At 37.9% G+C, this 21,101-nt stretch overlaps 1 protein-coding gene across 3 annotated transcripts in view; it reads right to left on the minus strand.

The window, feature by feature from the left end:
- SSBP2 (single stranded DNA binding protein 2) overlaps window positions 1–21,101 on the minus strand; it is a 196,469-nt gene that overhangs the window by 71,044 nt on the left and 104,324 nt on the right. The window lies entirely within an intron of this gene.

Here is a 21,101-nt window from a genome sequence, read left to right on the forward strand (position 1 = left end):
TGTTAGCCATTACACCTCCTAACAAGGCTTTATAAGAAATATACCAAAAGATAACATTTTTGTAATTGTCTCTATAAAATAGTGTTTTTTAAAACAACATTTTATTTTCATGTGTTTGAATCTGACTTCGCACTGATACCAGAGGAACCCAGCTTTGTTCCTTGGGGAACCTCAGATATCAGCATGTAACTCTCCAGGACTGGTAAAATGGGCTGAGGGCAATTCCTCTGTCTACTGGGCTACAGACACAGCAATGAAGGACCAGAAGTCTACCTCACACATGTAAGGAAATACACCACTTTCAGGGGTGCTGCTGATTCCCGTGAAGGGGATGTAGCTCCAAAGTAACCGCTTTTTAGGAGGAGTGGGATTTGTACGACTTTGTTGATGAAGATGATATATAGAAAGGAGCCAGATGAAGCCAACACATGAGACTGGAGAGCTTCTGCAGCCTCCTCAGAAAGCCTCAGCTTGAGGACTGAAGTCCCATTCTGGAGACCTACCCTGAGGGTGATCAAAAAGGCCTGAGCAGTGCTATCGGATGGATATCAGAGGAATCATTTGTGATGATGGCGGGGGAAGAAACGCAAGGTCTTGTGGAGGGGATTACACAACAAGTGATCCAGACTGGTATACTGCGTTTGGTTCTTGTGGTTTCCGGAGAAAAAGGTCTCAACTAGAAGGGAACTAGCTCTTTACTTCAGGCTAGTTACTCAAAATTAAATACATTTACTAATGTTGGCCATATTTTGATTGTGGGCCATGATGTTTCAGGGAGGTATTCAATGTGTTGATTTTAATTGGCCTAATTATTTGAGACTTAATTACACCATGCAGTTTACAGGCACTTGTGCAACACTGTCTCCTCTGTATTTCTGAGTGGGAAGGAGGACAGAATGATACAAAGTTTGACTGGCCATAACAGTAGATCAGTTTTACTGTCATTTGAAGTACTGCTTAATAATTTTAAGAATATTGTAGTTATAGGCATTCTGTAATTGTCCAGTCTTAGGGGTTACAGAAACTTCAGTTTCTATCTTTCGTTATGTAATGTACTGGATTTTTTTTCTGTTTTCATGCCTGTTTGCTTGGGATTTTCTTCCCTGATGGGCAATGAAGTCCCAAATCCAGAAATAAAGCATTTTCAGTGTTTTAAATATACTACACTTTATGGCTTGCACTATCCAATGAACGTTTAAAGAATTTATGCCAGGTAGATCAGTAAACAAACCTCCAACTGCTCCACTGAAATATTCTTATTTATTCTAGCCTGATGAATGATTCCTTCTTTCTTCACAGTCCCACAGCAACCACGGCTTCTTTTTGTATGATTACAAGTTGTTCATCATTTATACTTCCATTAGTTTGACACTTTAAATGTTTGCAATTTGCTTTCCCTGCTTTTCATAAAAAGATGAAATAGGAAAATTTAAATGGTCTAATCTTTTTGTACAGTATCTTACCTCCTTAAAAATGGAAAACTGTATTTGCGTTTGTAGCTAAAATACTGAATTTATGGTATCTCTTTACTCTTACTAATTAAAGTGTTTTACTTGAATGAAACTTACTGCGGTCATTCTTGACAATGAAAAAATAGATTATTACATTTTAAAAAGTAAAACTAGCCACTGTTTAGGCTGGCTTTTTACAAGGAAGAAATCACAAAGTAAATAAAGAAATAAAAATTAAATACAAAAATCCAGAGAGAAGTCTGCAACACATAGGTAATTTCTGAGGCTATCACAAAAAGTGGTATCACATAAAGTGGTTTATGACTGAAGCTCTCAGAAGAATTCCATTTGCAACCAAAGAATTTTACAAAGAAAGGACTTGGCTTAATTTATAAAATCCTAATCCAGCTCATTCACTAATCCGGGCATTTAATTTCTGTTATTTTGCTTAGAGTAAGACATCCTTATTTTATCCAAAGAAGTTTATCACATTACTAAATTCTTCCACGCAAAGGAGATTTCTAACTTTTTAGAAGTCTGTTTGATGATGAATGATGAAATCTACTTGATGACGGGTGAGAGAAGTTGGACCTCACATATAGGACAGATCTATGGCCACCCTTGGCCACTCAATTCCCTCATCATCCAGGCCCCCTCCATAAAATTCCTCTACATCAGCCCTAAATCTGCTGACTTGGCTGGACAGTCCTAGTTCCTGCTGAATTACTAGAGGTGGTGAGCACCCACTTCTTCAGCTGCATGAAGCCAATCCCTCCAGTTTATCTGAAGGCAGTGTCCTGTGTTCTGTCTTCTGTGGCAAAGCATGAGCACATTACTGGCGCATTGTGCTGTGAAGACAACGCTAGGAGATGTCCCTGCTGGACTCCAGGCAGAGACACGGTAGCACCTCTACGTGACACTGAAACTACTGGCACCAGTGTCCACAATGCAGGCAAGTTTAAACCCCCATCTTAGGATTTAATGATGCTAAAACTGTCATCAAAGAGGAAGAAGGAGTAACAGTTTGTTGAGAGCACAGCAATAGTGTCAGGATGAAGAAGGAGCTGCATTAATAATTCTGGTTTGGAAGAAAGTGTGGAGCTAGACCTAGTAAGGCACAGATGCTTGCCTCTTCAAAATAAATTATTTCTATAGGGAGAGTCTGAAACAGTTAAAAAGTCAATTTTCCCTTTTAAAGATGTTTCCTCTCACTATTTGCACGGTAGATGCAACTGTGCTCTCCCACTCTCCACTACACCTCCCATCACATCGCACACGAGTGAGGTGTTCCTGAGAATGCTTTACTGACATACTGAGTTTTGATTCGTCCATATACTGCTGGAAGCAACAGCCTGTTGATGCTGCCATGGGTAATCTCTAGGCTGACAGAGCCTCTGAAAGACAACCCTTGTCCCCTAATATTAGGGGAAAATGCGGTGCTCTCTGGAGGGGCATTGCAATTCCTACCTAGAAGCTTCACACATTTTTGCTGCATGGCTTGATGTACGGTGAGTATGATGCACCATGTAAAGGCAGCCCAGGCTGAACATATGAAAGCAAACAAGCAGCACCAGTATGATTATTTTAAAATTTTCATACTGGTAAAATTTTGTAGCATAAATCTGTCTGACAGCATTCTGGAAGAACAAACTTCCAACCTGCTTTCATGAGTCCTACAAGCTGAACAATCTGAGCAGAAACATCCTATTGCAGAACTGGCTGCAAATTATTGCAAGAGTGTATGCACTATTTTTCTGGGTTCAGGGTCAAGAAAAAACAAGTCTATCAAAAATACCCAAGAAACTCTGTGTTTACACCAGATCTTGGAATTCCAAAGCCTAAGCAGCATTTGCTGAAAGTACTCTATGGCGTAGGAACTCCTCATACTCCTTTTGATGAGACTCTAATTACTTTAATGATAAAACTGAAAGCTTTGCTTTTAATTATTCCAAAATTTCATATCTGTTTTTGAGTGACAATCAGAAAAAATTGCTAACATACTCTGATTTATTGTAAGCAATGCCAGACAAAATTTACCCTTCTTTCCTCATTCTGAATCCTGCTTCATATAGACGTTGGGTCATGAGAATTTTGGCAAGATATTCAGAAATAATAACACATCAATTCCTCTGAAATACAGGTTTTTCATCAAGAGTGATATTTTCATAAGACATCTACTACAAAGCAATGCCAATAACTAGCTGTATTAAATATGCAGTATCATTTTACATTTTGTCTAAACCTTAACATGACAAAGATGCATTCACTGCTGAAGTTCAAATACTGAAATATAGATACAACTGGCACTTAATGTGGTGGTAAGGATCTTTTTGATGCTGTAATAAACAAACCAATTATTATTTTGTTTTAAAATCACCGAGCATTCTAACCTAAATGAATTTAGATTTCTTTTAAAAATTATGCTATAAGTATTAATATAATGTTTTCGTATATTCATATATGCAACCAAAATATGCAGTAACCAGACAGAAATATTCTGTCATGGAGGATATTAATACAATTAGTTGAATCAAAACAAGAGCAAAGAAGTTCAGCATCTCAGGTTAGTTCTGTATACGTTTGCATGACATTAATGCAGAGGTAATTTAAACAAACTGAACAGCAAATGTGTAAGGATGGATGTGAAGGACAATGCAAGGAAACTACAACCAGCGTTGGTACCAAGTTTGAAACACTGATGACAGCAGCATACTGTTGGCAGGAAAAGCAGAAAATGTTTAATTTTTGGTAGATATCTCCCTGAAGCCCAAGCTGAAAGCTCACACTGATGCTCAGCATAAATAAGACTCTGCTAGTCAGCTGATAGCTCTGAGATGAATGTACAAGTAAGTTCATATGAAAGTCAAATGTCTTTCCAAATCAGTATTGCTTAATTCATCACATCCGGTGATGCCAATTAAGAGAACTGTAAATAAAAACAGGAACAGATAACATTGGGGCCACTGTGTTTAGCTGTGACCAGTCTCTAATGCACCAAAAGTGCAATACTGAGAGAAAAATAATCCAAAAGCCAATGGTCTATTTTTGTCACTTTCTCATACCCTCCTTTTTCCAGCATTTTTGTTAAGTTAAGCACAGCATTCTGGTTGCTTTCCCATAAAGGCACAGATATGTATTATGCAACAAAAAGCTAACTGCTCATTATTACTTACTAGTTATTATCTTAAAGAATACCTTCTTATTCACAGTATTTCATGCCTTCTCCAGCTGACTGAAATCAAACAAGAAACTAACTGAACACAGACATGCAAAACTTTGTAACATGTTTTATCATATTTTACTGAGTATTCTTGATATACCTATGTTGTCTTCTTTAAGAGAATACTTAAAACATTGTTGTTTCTCTTTTTTTTCCCTGAGGAAAAAGGATAAATATTTAGTACTACACTTTCAAGTTAATGAATGTAGGAAATGATGGGAATCGGGGAATTTAAATTTAGTTGTTTTTTTTTTTTTTTCTGGAAGGACAAATGACTGATGATTACTATTTCAAATCACATTTACCACTTGCTTAATTTCTGGTCATTGATCGCTTCAAAGTGCCAGACATACTGTAACCAATATTGTAACAAGATCAGCAAATTTCCATTTGTAAACACTTCAACTTGTAACTAATCAAGTATTTCTAGGCCATTAGCTAGTTACTATAATAGTACTTCATTATTTTTTACCTACCACAAATCAGAGAAAGAAGTATTAAGAGGAACTACAATGATTAACCACTAGAAACTGTCTCATTTTCTCCAACACAGAACATAAAACTACTCACCACTCTTAAAAAAAATACTTTTAAAAACTGACTGGCAATAAGCTATTGCTCCTTCTGTAGAGCCTTTGAGTGCTCAGCTGTACACAAAAAACTGTAACCCCTAGACTGGTTTATTGGAATGAGTTTTAAATCTTCCCCAAAAGGTAGATTCATCACATTGACAGAAGCAAGACATTTGAAAGATCTGGATCACAAGACTTAATTAATTCTTGGTGTAGTTCTACTGATACATATTTGTCTAAAATATTTAATTTCTGTTCTGTAACAGGAAGGCAGTCACACGACAGTTGTAGTCTGAGAAGTGTAATTGTAGAAGGTCATAATGCTATTCCCCATAACGTCTTCTTTTCCTCAAACTACAGCTCCTTACAGTTTGATCTGGACTCCGGCATTGTATTTCTGTTTAATCCGTCTTATACGTTATTATGAGCGATAAAGAATATATAATGTCATATAACAACAATTCTATTAATAGCCAAGTTGCCTATCTGTCATCAGAAGAAAAAAGTCACATATAATTTTTTGGGGGGGAAAAATTGGTTTCCTCAGTTTACATCAGCAGACTTATTCACTTCACGAAGAGCAGACCTGTAGACAAGGATGGTATGCTCCAGGACTCAGTCCATTCTTCTTTCCCCACGAAGGAATCCAACCCCCACAACAACCTCCCTGTAAGCAAAGCTTCCCTGTATCTGCAGTAGGATTACAGTTTGTTTTACTGTATCCCAGTGCCCAGTCCAGGGTTTTCATTCTACTTATCTGAGATATTGAATTTCTATTACAGGACTGAAAACTGGATATTAGGTTGGAAGTATACTGTTAAGGGTAACAGAAATTATTTTTAAGGAAAGCTTTGCTATCAATGAATAAAAGGATTTCAAACTCTTGTCAAAAGATAGCATTTCAGTCCTGTCTCTTAGCTACTTCTTCTCGGATTATTTAAAACAATTTCCAGACAAAGCTTTCTCTCAAGTATGGTTATAAAGAAAAGTTATTTTAAAATGAACCTTTATTATTGACTGGAAGTTTCTAAAATCACTACTACACATAGGTATCAACAGAATAGTTCACTTAAAAAAAAAGTGCAAAACCAATTTGTTTTAACTACGGAATTAAAGTATCAAATTGCTGTCCATTCTTTTTCAAAACTGAACAGAACTATACTTAAAAGCTGAACACATGGCTCTTCCTGTTTCTTTATGAAGATGTAAAACGTAGAAGTAATATTTCAAATCATGTTTTTGGACACTTTTCTAGGAAAGTAAGGGCTTTCATTTCACCTTAATTCCAAGCCCTGTGTTATTTAGTATGTATACCTATGAACAGAATTGAAACACCAAAGGCTAGCCAACTGAGTTATGTTACGTTTTTGATAAAATGCAACAGTGTTATCAGACTCATCAGTAATAACCATGTTGCTGACAAGATAAAGGCACTTGAGGACACAAAACACTGTTGTTGCAGCTTGGAGCCGAGTTGCAGTGATATTTCAATGAAATAACTTCTTTCCAGAACTGACACTTACACCCCTCCTCCAGATTCCCCGGAGACCAAGACTGCTTCGGTCTGCTAGCTTAACAACCGCAAAATACTCAGTGTGCTATTTTTTTACCAAGCTGCACCTCCAGATCACATCTTTGATGAATACTGACATTGCAGACCACAGGTTTAACCCACTGCCTTCCTTGCCACAAAGAATTTGAATTAAGATGCGTGAAGATGCTTCTTTTAAAAATGAGTTAGCAAAAACCAGAAGAAATTATTTAATTTATGGGATTGTGACAAGTTACATATATCCCACTGAATTTTTTGGTAAGTCTTATCATATCAAAGTATTGCTTTTACAGTTAAAATTGCTAAAATACAAAACTACTATTAAAAATATGCAATTGCCTTTTCTCAGTAATTTGTCAACAGCTGTTGGGGTCATGATAATAGGACTGCAAAACAAGATAAATACTGCTGAGATTTTTAATATACACAGTCAAATATGGCCAGCTCCTGAAATCATTATTCCAAATAATTTTCATGGTGACTGATCATACTGCACCTTCTTCAGTCAGGTCAAAGATAGGTACCTAAAGCTAATTTTTAGAAATAAAGTGCTTAGCCCACCTATGAGTTTGAGTAGTACTCAATCACTGTGCTTAAGCCATGACATACTGCACAAAGTCAGTTGATCACTGCTAGTCTTTTCTTCCTGCTTCAAACATGCTCCATTTTGTTCTGTTGATGCCCTCAGAAAATTCACAGTTGGTAAAATTGTGCTAGTTAGGCTTGTATGACAAGACTATCTTACATCCTAACCTTCTCTAGTAATTAAGCTGGTTGGCACAGTGCCTTTTAATCATTTAATTAATCTAACTGTTAAACCCATTTTGTTTTCCAAAGATTTTAAGATTGCCATAGCAATCCTGTACTCCAGTTCTCATGCCACTGCACTCCACACAACAGTCAAATGCTCTCCCATTTTAAGAATACAGTGATTAATAACAGTAAGATTGAAGCCTCTTGCATGTCTCTGTCTTTTCCAAGTTATGAAACACAAATGAACAAATATGCTATGAGTGGAAAGACTGCATTTTGATTATGAAATGCAAAGTAGACCTGTTTGGGGTTATCCTTAGGTCACTTGGGAGTAATTCAGCAATCTGGGCAATATATGCACACCTTCACAAAAAACCCTAAAGAAAACTCAGTAATTCCCTCTCTATCCAAAATGGATTTTTGTCTCCATATGTAGGTGGCAGGGAAAGTAAGCATACACTCAGAAAACTAAATGGTGTTTCAGAAGGAACCGAACTGCATCATGAAACTGCTCCTCTGCTCAAGAAATAGTATATTTGGGTTTTCTTATCTGGACATTCATGTCACGAAACTCCTCTTTAATAACATTACCAAAATACTAACCACAGATATATCTCTGTCTTTTTCATGACAGTGCTGTAAATGTTACTACTCTGTCCTAAAACATGAAAATATGTGACTTCAGAACAATAATATTGACAGCACATTTTGATAGACAAAACATACTGAAGCAGCTATTTGGATTTTTTGAACATTAGCTCCATCGTTGACTGAGTTAGTGGTACATCACACAACACATGCTTTTTTTTAGAGACTCTAGCCTGAGTTTCATTACTTTAAAATCAGTGATATTTCTTGTGTATATGGGTGCTGAAAATAAATGCTTCATTCCATATGTGGACATTTTAAGACAGCAATTAAAAAAACCCCACACAATACTATTATTCTTTCAGAGATTTCTCAGTCTTTAAGAGCTAAGCTGTTCCCTAAACATCCTGAAGTTAATTCCATAAGCAGAAACATCAGCACATGGCCAACATTTTCAAGAAAATAACAAGCATCTGAAAATTAAAGATATATGCTGGCATAGCTCTATATCCATACAACACTGAATAAAACCTTTATGAATACTTCCCTACCATGGAAGACTAACTAGCCCAGTAAGGTTCATCTCCTCAGTCTTCATCTACAGCCACTACAGCGAGAGCTGCTCTGCGTCATCCTCTGGAGGAGTGCTTCTTTCCCCATCATCTACAAAGGATATGCAGGGAGACCAGCCTTACGAAGCCTGAGGTTCACATTTGTGAAAACCCTCTACGAATTCAAGCACTTTCAGTTTTACGGAAGCTTTGTATCCAATGTATGGTGCACTGCATTTAAAACAAAATACAGTCCACTAAATAAAGAGTCTTGAGATGTGTCTGTAAATTGAGTTTTCAAGAACAGTCACCATGTTTAATTTTTAATATTCAAGTCAGAGAAAGACATCATCAGTTTGAAGAAAAACATGAAAAAGTTAAAGCTCATGGAAAGCTAGCCTGTAAATATCTCATTTTTCTCATCTTGTGTGAATATCTATCTTTGGATAAATGTGACTTGTTGAGCACAGAGTTAACACCTCCAAGTGCTAAAACAGAATTAGGTACTGTGCTTATGAAGACCTAACATTTTCATGCTGGTGACTATTTGGCATGAAGTAGTTATCTTGGGTAGTCCACCAGTTAGGAGCCTGACATGCTACCCCATGGGGTACCAGAACCCAAGGAAGAGGGAAAAGTCCCAGCTTCAGCCATGAGTAAACTTGCTGGGTACCCATGTCACACTGCAAGGAGGGTAAAACCCAAGTGGTTGTCTCAGGTTCCTTCCCCTTGGGGAGCCAATTATTTTATACCCCATGCTGTGAAAATCAATAGCGGTGATAAGGAGACCTTGAGTCTTTTAGGGTTAACTAGCTCCTATGGCTCTTAAACACACTTTTAAAACCTTAGTCTTTTGTTTTTTTGATTAACGATTTCAAGCAGTCCCTGTACAAACACTGGCATGGCCCTTTCTCCATGCTGCCAGCAAGCCCTGGACATGAGGAGTGGCATCAAGGCACCTCCTTTCCTGGAGGGATGCCGATCCACGCACACCCTCTACTTACATGACCAGCTATCCCACCAGGCTGGTCCTGTCCTTCTCCGGAGCTCTGGGTCACCCACAAGGAAAATGCCAATCTTGACAGTTACATTATACAGGGAACAAGAGATGAAATTAGCTGATTTAAGACTGATCGCCAGAACTCCTGCTTCACCATGTAATTCTTCATTGCACCCCGTGAAAAATAACAAACCATCAGCCAAAACCAGGAATATAGTATGAAAGATTCCCCTCACAAAATGGCAGAATTATAAGCAGCTGGAAAGAGTCAGGTATCTGCCATAAAAAGTGGTACTATCCAACCTTGCCTGTAATAAACATTTATATATGTATACATGCATAGATTGGATATAGACATAGATAGGCTTTAAATGTGAATTTTCAGTATAAGTATCTTCACTGAAGCTGCACATACTGTGGGGAACAAACCTTATAAAGTAAAGCAGGTATAAAAAACATTATTTATATACATAGGTCAAGTCACCTAACTCTGTTCCAAAACATTTCCCAGCCTCCTGATCAAATCATCTGAGTGCAAACCTAACTGTCATGGTCACCTTCGCTTCACGACAGTGTCCAAGCTACCTAAAAGACTAGAGATAAATATTAGTACTTATTGATTGCAACAATCCAGATTTCACTGTACATAAAAAGCTGGCTCCCTCCCCTCAGCTAACACTGAGATGTTTGCAGGAAAGAAAGTATAGGTACATCCAGTTTAGCTCTGCTCATTGAAGAAATTATCTAAAGTGGAGGAGAGCAGATAAACACCTGTGTGCCACCTTAACATATCCCAGTCCATAATGCTTTTAGAAGTCAGTTTAAGCTTAGGTTCAACCACAGCAGTCTAAGAACTATGTAATACACAGGCTGGTAACAAGAGAAATTAAAAAAATGAAGCCTATTCCCCATCCTAAACTAAGAGAAAAAAATTTAAAACTTTAAAAATTGAAGCCTTCTCCCCTTCCTAAGCTACCTGAACTACAACAGTCAGAGGAATTTTCCCTCTCCATCCTGACTCCAGTGCATCCTTCTACGACACTATTTCTCCTCTCTCTGATAAAGAAAACCCCACAATTTCTCAGGCAAGTTGGTTAATTATAGAGAGCTGGCTGGTCCCAAGTACTGTGCTACCTGGGGATAACATAAGCTACAAACTGCTGAAGAAAAGAAGCACGCTAGCAGTGCCCCTTTTATCAGGTAACTAGCCTATACTGTTGGGGAAGCTGGCAGTGGCAATACAGACTTTTGATGGGAAATTATACAGCTCTTGCTATCTGCTGATAAGATTCACAACAGTAAGTGCTGGAGAGCTGACATTCTTCTTCATTCAATCTTAAACGAGGGAAGTTTTGACAAAATAAGACCCACTTGTAAAAGACAGTGGCTGAGCTGCCAGATACAGGGTTTACATCCACGCAGTGTTTTGTTAACAGAACAAGGGAAATGCAGCATTTATTGGGATTTCCTCTGAGCAACAGCCAAGGCACAGAACTTTAAAGCTCATCTATCCCATCATTTCTTCTTTGCTTCCACTGCTAAGTCTTTGAATCCCTAGAAACAATTCTGGGCTTTTTGTTCTCACAAAAATAACCAGCTTTCTGTGGACAGAGGGTCCCTTGGGAAGGATACCCGTGTTTAACACAAAGGCTGACAAAACTGAATTAGTGTCAGGTAACCATGGATAATTCAGTAATACTTCGTTTAACTGCTTAATCTGCCCTAGTAGCCTCAACATTGCAGAAGATGACAAGAGGAAAAGGACACCGATTTCTGGGATGGTCGTGTTGGTTCTTTTGCAAATTACTTCAGCAAAGCTTAAACCTGCTAACCTGCATACTTAATGTCCTTCATGTCCCCAAGTTCATGTGAAATGAACAGCTACCACGTTTAATTTTCCTTGTGCTTACCACTCTCCAATGATGCAGTGCACCACTGTGCCTTCACTTCATCAAAGTGCTTTGGGAACTCAGACTGTGAACACTTGCACCTACAGTGACTTTCCAGTGTCCACCTTTTAGAAAAGAGTAATTTTCTCATTCCCTGTGATTATTATTCTCATCAATATTTTGCTAATCAAAATTATATGCAGTGAAGTCTACTGTCCTTACTTTCTATCCATTCAATTCACTACCTCTTTAAAACAGGTAACAAGACCATCACCTTAATTTTAAAAACTGCCTATATTGTGCAGAAAACACATCACACAGTTTGTAAGCAACAAATACAGTTCTGCTGCAAGTTTTTTCTCACTTCTGTTTTCCCATTATTCCCTTCATGCCAGCGCGGAGATATGAATTAGGACAACATCACAAACATTAATGGACACCAAAAAAACTGTCAGAACATACGAGCTGAACATAGAAAACAATATGGGACTTTTTTTATAACCTGAGAAGAAGCTGGTTCAAGAGATACGAGATAACAAAGTTTCAAGTGCCAGGAGTATTTAATTCCTACTTAGGTATATTTTAACTGCTGCCTAGCATTACTACTCCAGCCTCAAAACCCAAGAGAAAGGTGCAGAGTTTGCATGGCAGAATGATAACCAACAGTTTATTTTTTCTCTTATTGGCCCAGCTTGGTGTTATCCTTGTATGGACTTGTGTTTGTGGTGTATTGTGTCTACTGTATACATCGCAAGATTCACATTTAGAACAACTATTTCAAGTCAGTGAATGTCTAGCTACAGCTACACTGAATGAATCAACTTGCGATTTCCAGAGTGGAAAGCAGTTCAAAACACAGTATTAATTGTGTGAAAAGGTAACAGAAATCTTGGCTTAAATATATAAAATATCAAGCTTGGACAAAATGTTTAACTTCTTAGGCTGAGGTAACATTGTCACAACTTTCATCAGCCACAGCAATGAACTTATACAGCCTTCCAGTTATTTTTTAAAATCCTCCTTTATGCACAGAACAGCATGCAATTTTAGCATGACAATGATATACACGCACTTGATAAGGGACCATAAAAAACCAACTTGCACTTTATTACTTGACTCAGTGTAACCATTGTTAAATCCTTCTCATCCTCAACAACTCTCAACTCTATCAGTGCCTGTTCCTGTGATATTTGTCAAGCACTCTGGTTCTGAGTGTCTGAGTTATTTCGGGGAAAAGAAGGGTTTTACAAAAAAAACCAAACCAAACCAAAAACCAGCAGTTTTGCTACACTATAGAGCCAAGACAAAATTGTAAGAGGCAAGGGTATGCAGCTCCACATTTTCAAATTTAAGTTGTGCCATATATGGCACATGAAGAGAAGACTTGCCCCTGCAGGAAGGCTTGGGGTGTATTCAAAAGCCCATATATGGGGTACCCTTTGCCAGCTCCCCTCCGGCTGCAAAGCATGCTGCTCAGACCCAGGCATGAGGAACTGACAGCAATGCTCTCTGCACCTACCAGCAGCTGTAGAAACCACACCTGTAGCCTAGGAGGAGGTGTATTTTGGGTGACTAGCTGCCTTTGGAGGTCAGAGGAGAGTTGTTGATGGCAAAGCAGCCTAGGATTGATGGCATGGAAGGTAAAGGCAAACGGTCCGTCTAGTGCAGTTCTGAGCCACCTCCATCCTCTTAATTAAAGAATAAGAAAACTGCAGTGAGGACAGAAAATTCAAAATACCCCTGCAAAAACTGCTTGTTGGTCTGAAAACTGTCTTGTAACCAGCATTTCACCTCAGACATGAAAATGTTTGTACAGGCAACCCTCCCCACCTCCCCCCTCCCTCACCCCCCTTCTTAGGCTGTTGCTTTTGGCTGAGGCTGCTGTTACAACAGGAAATAAAAATTATATTACTCAGGAAGGAAGCTAATGAGTTTCCCCTCCCCCAAATGCCATTAGACACTTCCTGAATAAAGGAGAAGCACATTAATATAAAGAACAGCGGTACGTAAGTAACCAGAAGCTGAGCCTGCTATGTGATTAAAGCTACACAGTTTCTGGACGGAGAAGGAATACCAGGCCAGATACTCTCAAACACCACCACCATTACGCTGCCTTCTAATGTCTGTGCCAGAGTGCTTTGTCCATTCTGCTTTTAAATGACTCAAAAGTAGCGATGCTTTCATCACTTCCTCTGGGACAATATGCCAGGCAATAAAACAACTCCTTGTAAGGAGTGTTTTCCATGCACTTACTTACATGTTATTATATTCATTGGTTTTATTGTTTTGAATCCAGGGCCACTTAATAAAACCCCAAATCTGGGCTTTTATTGTTTGGTTTGTTTTGCAGATTTTGGATGTTCCTTAGACTGAGGGATTTCCCAATCTGGCAACTAGCCAAAGCTTGAAAAATAAACAGAATACCAAACACCAAATTTATGGAGGCTCAATGACTGACCCTGCCATGTTATTAACATTCAGCATTATTCCACTTTAAAAGATGCAATAACTTTTTCAGTGAACAGAATGTAAATATTTTTGTGTTGATCTATGTTAAAGAAATCATAATAAGAGTTAACTCAAAATCATCAAGTTTTCCATGAGGTTCATCTATATAGTGTATTTTGGACTGTAGTTACTTTAATTCATTCTTGGCATGTTGTTTTTGTTTTAAAATGGAGTTGCTGTAAGCAATTTAAGAGGTGATTCTGCAAAAATGTAAGCAAGTACCATCTGAAGAGTGAAGTTTTGCACCCATTTAAAATCTCCACAGGAGTAAACCTTGCCTGTAAAGGAGTACCCTTTCCTTAATGGTTTGACCACAAACACAAAATATGTGAGTTTATAGCTACCCAGCATGAGTTGGACTTTTTTGACTACCTCAGCATGACCACCAGTAAAAGCTACAGGTGTATTTGCAGGAGAAATGCCCATGTGCCACATGGCGTTTCATGCCATCTACAACAACCTTTTGGGTAGGGTCCATATACAACAGCACCTTATCCTTTCTTCTCCCCTTTCATCTCTGGTATTTTCAAGACACCACCTGCAAAATCCAGTTTTTCTGCTTTGGCTTATTCTGTTCTCACTTCTTTTTCTTTTCAGTAAATTGCTTGTTCCCTTGCCTTCTTTACATTCCTCTCAATTCCTCAATCCACGACTCCTTTTACCTGTTCTGATTTAGTTGCTGAGATTTAATATGATGCTAAAAAAATAAAATTTTTAAACTTAACCCTTGTGGGCAAAAATGGATGGGGAATAGAAGTGGCCCTACTGGTACACTGTCTGGGCCATATGCCCAGCAGCATATAGTCCCCATCAGAAAAAAAGATAAAGTTAATGAGGAGAAAGCAACTGCTTGCCATAGATTCTCCCACTATTTGTATTCTGTAACTTTTTCTGTATCTAAACACTGGCTCAGAATACTTTATGTGCCACTTAGTTCGTTTTAATTTCAAACAACACCTAAAATGTAGAAAACAAAATAATTAAGAGCTTAACTTACATAATTTTAATTTTACACATCCTTTTCCTAGTGTTACAATACATGCATTATTTTATTGTACTTATATTATAAAATAGGGCCATTTCATAATCACACTAAGACAGTTTAGAGTGTGTCTCACGCTGGGATCTTAACATTTCACCAGTAGCTGAGACACTTGGCTTTTCGTCTTCCAAGGAAATTAAGACACGGCAATATGCCAACATGACATAGTGCCTGTTGAGTCTCAAGATTTAATTACAGGATCTTACTTTTTACAGATAAATAACTCGAGTCTCTACACCATGTTTAAAACAACAAAAATGTGTCATTTAATCCATATTGATTAAATTCCTTTGCTACTCATTGCAGACAACCACTGTATTAGTGATGCTAATGTACAATACTTAAAAGGCAAAAAAAGAGAAAAGCTTCCTTTCTAATTTGTTTACATATTCAAGAAGTACAGCTATTATTTCCAGCCCAAACTAGCAACCCTTGGCTACAAATCTGAGCATACCTAAACAGTGCTTTTAACGACAAAGTTTAAATTGTTGAAGATAATTCCTCAACAAAGTAGAAGGACAAGCTGGACTGTGGCCAACACTACTAGTCAGTTTTAACCAGGTTTTGTTCACAGTGGCCCTACCTAAGCTGGAGCCCTGCAGACCAGAATGCCTTCAGACACTGTGGTGTGGACAGAAGTAAATCAAAAAACCACTCCCAGCAAAACAAATAGTACATAGATGCATACAATCTTTTGTGTCTCTTACTCTCCGGAAATTGTTAGTGAATGGTTAAATTTCAGCACTTGCCAATTTCATAAAAAAGCAGAATAACTCTGCAAAGAATTAACACTAAATTAACCAAAAAGTATCATTTTCCCCCCAAAACTGATTGCTTATTTAATGTCTGAAATACTCAAAACTTTATATACTCTAACTTTGTGTATTAATATATCTTGCTGAGCACAGGTTTTCACACTCTTCAGAAAGCTTGTCATTAATCACCTGCCAAACATCTAACAGTTTGCAGCTTCCTACATAACAGAGCTTCTACATCTGTGGTTTCTGATACCAACATATTGTCCTAATATCAGCGTAAACTGTAAATACACAGAACGTTTTGCCACAATTTTTCTTATCAGTTGGAGGTAAGCAAAACAAAATCTAAACCTCACACAAACCCCCGAATCATCACCCCACTACTCAACAACCATTTTTGCTTCATTTAAAAGCCAATAAACATGACATTAAAACATGAGCATACTAAACCATTCAGTTTCTGGGGTTTTTTGTTTGGTTTTGTTTTGGTTTTTTTCCTGATAACATGTTCCAAAGCCAGCAAAAGGGACTAAAGATCATCCCAAGATTAGAAAGGTGTTTAAGCAGTGGGCATTTTAAAACTACTGTATTCTCCAGGGGACAGCCCTCTATTTTACCTGCAGGTGATGCTCCAAGCCTTCTAGCCCCAGTTCAAAACACCATGCACGTACCTCTCTACTACAGAGAACAAACATAAATTCTGGGGCCCAAACATTAACTCTGCATCCCTAGATACAGCTAAACTGTAAGTATTTTAAAGATGAGAACCAAACATAGCAAGAAAACTTTATTCTGATTTTTTTTCCCTCCCTGGAAAGAAAGGGCTTCCTAATAATGAAGTAATAAAACAGTAATTACTCTCACACCCTTATATTATCACTCCTTTCATGTGCCCTGTCATGCTTTTTGTTGAGAAAGTTGCTCCAGTATGCTAAAAAAAAAATCAGAACTGATTCAAAATCCATTTGAATTCTGTAAGATCTTTCGCCTTTGGCCTATTACACTGACCTTATCACTTAATATCCATATGAAGAGCAAGTTTCTTTTCACCTGGAGATCTCTAAAATGCTGGGCACAGAAATCTATTTATCTTTAAGGTATTCAACATCTTTGAAATTAAGATGCAAATATTCAAAGAATGCCTCCCACACCAAGCCTAAAGATAGTAATGTTTCATTCCCATTGTATATTTTGAACTCCAGAGCTGGCAGTTTTGGATTTCTGAATTTCTGAGTGCACCGTTTTTACTTCAGAGATAGAAAAAGACTGCACAGTGACTTCATCAAAGCTCAGAAAATATTTAAAATTATTTTCAGGTTGCCCCTCATAGGTTGCCCCCTCTCAGGGGAGACCCACCTCATCTGTAGCACTTTAACTCCTTTGTAAGGCAGAAACAGAACATTCATGTAGCACTAAATCACTGTTTTGGATTCATATGATACAGCAAAAACCTTCTGAACTGGATTTCTAGAACTAAGAGCTCTAACGGTCCTGAAGAATTGAGTCAAATTGAGGTTAACTACTGCAGTCAAGACTTTAGATAATGTAACTGAAACAGAAAATCCTAACATTTAAAATTAACATTCTCTGTTTTTACAGGGTTTTTTCAAAGCTAAATCGATCACAGTACTAGAAGGCAGTGGCACATAATAGTAACGGCTATTGCAGCTTTACAGCAATGGCTATTCTAACAATGGCTATCCAAGGTTTAACAAAATACAAACCCAAACAAAAACCAACCAACCAAACAAAAACACAACAAAAAACTATCATGACAGTGAAATTAAAGCCTTTCTTGACATATTTTCAAAAACAGTAATCCAAGGTTCCCTCAAAAGTCACCTTGTAATTACATGTTTCTAACAGCCACAACCTTGCACATCCATTATGTATTTAAATAAATAATGGTGTCTTTGGTGTAGTAATAACAATGAGGAGTATCTTAATATAAATCAGCAGTCTGTATGCACAAAAAAAAAAAAAAACCGGACCAAGCAGGACATAACTTCTCTGGGGACCGAAGAGGCCTTGTGTGTAAATTGTCAACTCCTTCCTCTTCCCTCAGCAGCAGGAAAGGAAGCGTTAAGGGTGGGACATCACTTACATGTCTTAAAAAAAAATTGCTAGGGATCACAGATACAATAGAAAAAATATCTATACCACAGACAGAAAATAATTTCTTTTATTCAGCAAGGACAAAACCAAAAGCTCCATAATTACCATACTACCACGTGTCATGGTAGCTGACACAGGAGAGAGGTGGAGTAAATGCACACACCATGTAAATACAAATATGTACGGCTGGACTTTTTGTACTGCTTGGTAAGAAAGGGGGTAAAAAAAAGGCTTAAGGCGAAGTTCTTCCTAAGAAATGGAGCAACTTGAAAAGTCAAAACCTTCCCAGCATTTGAGGGAAGAGAATGCCCTCAGGGCCATCCACAGTTCTCACATCTGTGCCAGCTAAATATCACATAATAGGATTTCAGTCAATTTCATTCAAAACTAAGTTATATTGGAAAAGGAACTTCTTACTCTAAAATTATTTAATTTATGACTTACAAGTCACTTAGTTACCAAGGTTACAAGTCCTATGCAGACAAAACTGACAACAGAAAACAACCAATCCTGAGTGAAAGTTATTTATTTTATTTTCACTGAAGTCAGTGAATAAAATTAAGAGCTTAAGAGGTAATTCTAGAAAGGTCCAAGGAGGGACTCCACATTGCCTTACAGAAACATTTTCAGTTCAGCAGGTTCACATCTTGGTCTAACTTTTCTTCTAGTTTTAACAAATGTTAATCTGTCTGTGACAGACCTCCACAGGCCCCTAAGCAGTAGTTCTTACCTGTGGTGGTTTCATAGCAAGTTCAGAAAGATTTCCTTTCACAACAGGCTCCTGGGTTTCAAGAGAGCTTTAAAGATCATATTTGTTTCAAAGACATTTGCTTGAAGTCTTTGCTCGTGGAAGGAATAAAATCGCTGTACCATGTATCTTTACACCATAAAAGGTACCTTCAGTTGGACAGGCTGACACCTGTGGCCATTCCCAGCTTTGAGCACCGTCAACCCTTAAGGGCTCTCTCTGCAGAATCAATGAGGACATGAAGGTCTTCATGAGCATTAAAAGACACTGCACATCCCACAGTGACTTCTCCAGATTTTTGTTCAAGAAACTTGGAAGTAGCCTCATTTGAGAGGATTAAGGGATAAATTTCAAGGATTATGATGAAAAGATAGAAAGACAAAGCAGGATTTTACCAAAATATGGCTCTGGTTGATCTCCACAACAGATACCCTTTCTCTTCTAGGAGAGGCAGTCAACTAACATGCTATTCAACTGAGACCCACAGAAGAATACGTGAACACGTTGCCATTCAGCCTACTTTAGTGGAGATGGTCAGTGCTTAAGTCATGCTTAATTTTTACTGATTTCCAGCAAATTAGAACAAAACATGTATTCAGGCAGATAATTCACAGGGCAAAAGGTATCTCAAGGCAGCTGTCACTACCTCAAAGAGGGCAGAATTAGCAAAGAAAAGAATATGGCCAGTGCACAATGACTACTGTAATCCCGTGAATTTATACAAGCTGAGTTCTTACTAAGCCTAGACCAACCCCTTTGCTCACCGCAGAACCGACTACAGCAGGACTGGGTCCAGCCAGGTTTTGACTATCTCCAAGAATGGAGGCTCCACAGTCTCCCTGGGAAACCTGTTCCAGTGTCTTGACTACTGCAACAGTAAAACAGGTTTTTTGTGATGACTAAATGGTATTTCCTGTATTTCATTTTGTGCCCATGTATATTAACTCATCTCAATTAGCAAGATCTTGTATTAATTTGTGCTCAATATTGAAGTTACAACAGACACACATTAGAATAAATTAAGCACTGCACAATGACTCCTACTAGTTTCAAAAGGTATCTCCAATTCACCATGGGACATCAGTTAAAAAAAAAATTAAGTCAATTCTACATGAACAGCCATCATCTTATGCAGAAGAGTAAAAATGTGGTCAATGCTAAAAGAAACAGTACTTCCAGAGTTTCCTTGGGTAACAGGTACAATTCAAGTAGAGTTTTGAAAAGAGATGATTTTTTGCTAAACTTTGAAAAGAAATATATCAAATAGACGCATGAGTAGAAAGTATGCTTGTTGGCCTCACAAAGACATTCCAGGGCTGGCTGTCCAGCTCAGAAGTCTGAATCCAAGCTCAGAAACAAAGATAAGGCTGTTTGTTTGATAAGATTATTTTTATGTTACTTCCTAAAGAGTTGGTTATTTCAGTATTTCTTTTTCAAAGGATGTCACTGAAACTCCACTCACTTCAAACTTTGAAGACTACCACGGTGACCAGGGCTCAAAACCTAAAAAGCTGGGTGTTTCAACGACCAGGAAGGACCTGGCCCTTTCATCAGACAAACTGCAGAATTCAGTTATTTCCTGTAACTTTTGCTTAAAGCAAAGCAAGGAGGCAGTATAGCACGTGTTTCAAGCAGCCTGTAGTTATGGAAGCCATGCATACGTCAACACTCAGTACTTAAGTATGATACATGCATGGCTGTAGAACCACCACACCTGTATTACTACATGGCAGAAGGGAAAAGGATTGAGTAAATCTCTAGAGAATACTATATAAGCTTATAGTCTGAATTTTTCAATGTTTGCAAATATTTTGCATCAACTTACCCCAATTACAACAATTCTAATTGGGCTGATAAAATCATGAAGTGACTAGGGCTAGCCGAATAAAATCAGCCTGGTTTAAGCCAACCTGTCTGCCACTTCTGACACCTTCTTAGCTGCATGAGTAATGAATGTACCCCAGAAACACCTTATCCACTGCTAAGGTGTGCCTATTGCTATGGGCGCAAGTTATTAGCTAGTACTCATTGTGGTATTACTTTAAAAAAAATTTTTTTTCAAAAAAGTTCACTGAAGAAAGGCAATAGTTTGAGTTGAAAATTTAAATAAATACTAAAACATCCGTTTTTAAGAAGAATCTGGCAGAGCAAAGTCCCAATTCCACGATGTTATTATGATGTGTTACAAGGATCTAAACAGAGAAGAGAGAAACCAGCTAGTGAATGAAAACATTTTCCAGAAAAGTATTGTGGAGGTATGAAGTTTACATAAGCTTGAAAGTAAGATGAAATAGAAAGTTCTTAACCAATTCCAAAGACAGGCAGGTAGGAAGAACTCCCTGGAGGTATAAAAT

The sequence above is a fragment of the Phalacrocorax carbo genome, chromosome Z (genome assembly GCF_963921805.1).
Source record: "Phalacrocorax carbo chromosome Z, bPhaCar2.1, whole genome shotgun sequence".
NCBI lineage: Eukaryota > Metazoa > Chordata > Aves > Suliformes > Phalacrocoracidae > Phalacrocorax > Phalacrocorax carbo.